The 4,065-nt window shown below is 43.8% G+C and overlaps 1 long non-coding RNA gene across 1 annotated transcript; it reads left to right on the top strand.

The window, feature by feature from the left end:
* The first annotated feature begins 11 nt into the window (after nucleotides 1-11).
* LOC109318738 lies at nucleotides 12-4,065 on the top strand. Its single transcript, XR_002103312.1, has 2 exons — nucleotides 12-2,283; nucleotides 3,854-4,065. It is a non-coding gene; the product is annotated as an uncharacterized LOC109318738 (long non-coding RNA).

Genomic DNA, 4,065 nt, shown 5'->3' with positions numbered 1-4,065 from the left:
GCAATCTTTTCTGTACTGCACTAACCTAAGTTACTTTCTGTTACCTGTAGATTTTACCACTTTATTGTTCGGCTCCTTTCACAGGTCATTAATATATTAAATAAAAATGGTCCTAGTACAGAACCCCATAATGGACCTTAACATTTTGATGGGTTAAAAATTGACCTTTTATTCCTTATCCTGTTGTCTAACTTTTAGCCAATACACCTGGTAATGCTTTAGCTCCCAGTCCATGACTAGGTTGCTACTTTAGTAGCTTCTAGCAAGGACTTTGTCAAAAGTGTTTTGCGAATCCAGATGCATTATAACCACTGGGCTTCCTTTCTTTACTGTCTAGGAGGAGCTGAAGTTTTCTTCCCTGGGAAGTTTTTGAAAGTACTTGCTGTCTGGTACAATCTAGCGTGTTCCATAAAGAAGAGATTTAGCTCCTCTGAAGCATTTTTATGAGCCCTAGAGTAAGTTGTCTTTGGTAGGAATATGTTAGCAGCATTCAGAGATGGGTTGATTCCAGCAAGAGCAGAGAATTTTCCTTGCTCATTTGAAAAAGGCAATGACACTTAACAATTTGGCCTGTTGTTCTGCCTGGTGCTCTCAAAATTCTCTAAAAGTTCATAACTGTCTAAAACACTTTTGGTCAGTGTTTTCTTTTTGAGAGAAATGGATTAACTCATAAAAACTACCTCTCAGGCACTGCTCTGGACATGCCTGGGCAATTAGGGTCAATGATCAGTCAGTGAGAGCTTCTACTGATGTCAATCTTGACCTTTCCAAGACTTGTGCTTGCTTTTGCACATCTGACTAATCTCATTAACTGCACTGGGACAACATAGTCTTAAAGTGAGGCATGTGTACAAGAGTTGGCAGGATCAGGGCCTTAATAGTCTTATTAGAAAGTTTAGCGGGTAGAGTAAGTTAAGAACTAGTCTGAACCAGTCTTTTCTGGGAACCGTGTCTTTCCATTCTGATACTCTTGCAGATGAATTACTCAGCATTAATAAACACTCTTCTGCTTCCAGATTTTTGTTATCCAGTTCAGTGTGTGTATTTTTAAAACCTGCAAAGTTAGATTTGTATCGGCATTAATTTTTTCAAAGATCCTGCACAGCTCTCTGTGCATGTGTGCTACGTGACATGCTTTGTCCATGTAAGTCATAGGCATTGCTATTATACTCATATCTATATGGTCCCATGCACACATCTAGATGGTCCAGCCTTCCTCCCCTGGAAACAAATTATAACACACCCAACACTAAGTGGAATAGTTTGCATTAAACCCATGTATTTAGGAAGACACTAAAACATAATAGCTCTCTGGTCAGGGCTGCTGCCACCATTGGATTGCTTGATACTTCCCTGGCTGCAGGTGAAGGGTACACAGTCGAACAAGGCTATTAAGGAAGGATGCTGTTTATTTTGACAAGGGCAGACATATCTGTTTCTGCAGGCAGTGATCCAGACGAAGATGGCAGTGGGCTCCCTGCAGATACTGAGAGCTTAGCCTACCAGCATAAGCTGTCCCTACCCAGTAGATGTAATACTGCTGAACTGACCTGGAATATAGTCAGGTGTGAAATAAGAGACAAGAACAGCAGCTCAGGATGAGCATAAAAGTAGTGAAACAAAGGGCCCTCCTCTCTGTACCCAGCAGCCCCAGCCTCTCCTTATATATGTTCCAGTGTTCACCTGTTTTATCACAGGCTGAGCTAGCAGATCTTTTCAGCTAGCAGCTGACAGTTCTCCCAGGTCTGCTGAATGGCAAGAAATGTCCTTCGATGCAGAGATCAAGATGGGGGAATCACAGTGCAGAGGAATTATGTGGAAGCAGCAGCAGAGCATAGGGAGAAGCAGCAGGGCCACTAGGAGGATGTCTGGCTCACTGGCCATTAACATTCTGGTCTGCTCTGCCGCATTTGTGTGAAAACCCCTCTTCTCCCTCCCTCCTTGCTCCCTCCACAGCTCTTCCTGGTCCCTCCCCCCTGCACTTGCTCTTCACCTTTCTTTCTCTCATTTTCCTGTCACCTGATTTCTGCCTTCCCCTTTTTATCCCTTAGGAGATGATATAAAGGAAACAGATTTAGGGCACTTTGTACCTGCTAATGTGCTGCTTCCCCTCTCCACAGCATTCTGCCTCCCCCGCCTTCCGCTCCTCAGGGCATTCCCAGCTTGCTGCTACCGGTGGTATTTAACAGGTACCCTCATAGCTGCCTTGCAGCACTGCTTCTTTTGCATGCAGTGCTAACAACAGAGGAATGGAGAGGAAATGAAGGAACAGCAGCACTGCAGGTAGGCCTGTATCTTCCAAAAAGTCCTAGCAGCCCTGAGTCATACATATTGAGTGAGAGCAGAAGGCCCCATAGCAACAATCAATGAACATTTTGCAGTTATATTGTGGCTTTTATTTGAGGATCTCAGAGAGAGGGTGAGGAGCATTGCTGTCAGCTTGCAGATCAGTCTGAGATTCCTGGTGATTATCTTCAGTACGGATATTTCCAGACTAACTAATTATAATAATTACACTTGTTTATTATTGGTATTGTTGTACCCCCTAAGGACCTCCACTGAGATCAGGGGACTTTCATGCTGCATACTGCATAAATATGGAGTAAAGGCTTGTATACACTTAGAAGTTTTGGCATGCTAATGACAGAACAATAATTAAAGCAGCAAGTCCCTCCTTCCCAACCAGCTCAGTCTAGACAAGGGATGTGACTACTCTATACCATCTCCCAGTTCTTTCAGTGAGGGATGCTCCTGGGCACATCCTGCTCGTGTATGTCAAGCCTGGAAATGCAGCAGCAAAGCAGCTACTCTCAAGCTCATTGGGCTCCAGAGATCACAAGAGTAGTCACAGGGAAATGCCCCCAGACTGGCTTCACTGCTCTGTACTTGGATTTGGCTCATGTGAACAGGAGCAGCTGGGTGCAGCATGCTCAAAAGACTCCTTGGGAATTCCAAGGACAAGATGTTGACATACCCTAGGAGTATATTGTCAGTACAGCAAAGTCAGTACAGTGTACTGACAAAACACCAGCCACGCTGTGCTTTCTACTAGAATAGTAGAATCAGCCCCCAGGAGCAAAACAAGCTGTACAACTAAAAGCATGATTTTGCATTCATCTGCATCAAGGGCTGCCGCTAGTACAGCAGTGTCGGTCAGGGGATCACACTGATCCACAGTCCTACCTGACATAGGGAGAAACCTGTAGTGTAAGCATAGCACAAGCTATACTAGTAAAGGGCATCTTTATACTGCATCTACACTACGGTGTAGTTCTATAGGGGAAAAAACTGCACAACAAAAATAGTGATGTTGATAGAACTGTTTAAGTTGAGACAAGCTCTAACAGAGGTTCTGCCTCAAAATGCTCACCATCTAATCTGACATGGATTGGGGAAGGGATGCAATGCATGAACAGGGTGATCCTTGTGGTTACAAGCATCATGTTAGAGCCATGAGGCCTGTGTGGGAAGAAGTTGGTTTCTTTCCATACTAATTTTCTGGATGGAGTTTTGCTGAGAGATAATAGCTACCTAGGTAGACAAAGGAGGGAAGGGGGCATGGAGAGCAGAGGATAAGCAAAAAGATAGAAGAAGGGGAGTTGCAAGAGCAGGTTGAATGAGATGACTGGAAGGGTGGGACAGGAGGTACCTGGATCAAATAGCTTATAAGCAGCAAGAGTAACAACTCTAATAAGTAGCTCAGCTCTGGTGATATCATCAGGGTCCAAAAGCCCTCATGGCAACTACCTGTTTCTGCTCTTGCTGACTGTTTCTGCCAATTTCTCTCTTAATTAAACACATGCAGAGTCTAAAGTATAGTTTACAATAACGTATCATTTCTGATTATTTCCAGGCTGTTCTAGACCAAATAAAAAGGAAGAAAGCTGTCCCAATTTTGTAACCTGGCAGTGGCACAAGATACACCTGTTTGGCTGGGGGTTGCTCTGTTCTGTTTTAGAAGCTACACAGCAGGATAACTTGGAAATGTTTGACTAACTTAGAGTTTGTACAGTCCTCTCCTCATCTTGGCTGTGGTGAATTAATAAATACCTTGCTGTTGCAACA

The sequence above is a fragment of the Crocodylus porosus genome, unplaced genomic scaffold, assembly GCF_001723895.1.
Source record: "Crocodylus porosus isolate Cpor-Errol unplaced genomic scaffold, CroPor_comp1, whole genome shotgun sequence".
NCBI lineage: Eukaryota > Metazoa > Chordata > Crocodylia > Crocodylidae > Crocodylus > Crocodylus porosus.
The sequence above is the reverse complement of the archived record's forward strand: the minus strand, read 5'-3'. Positions and strand labels throughout refer to the sequence as shown.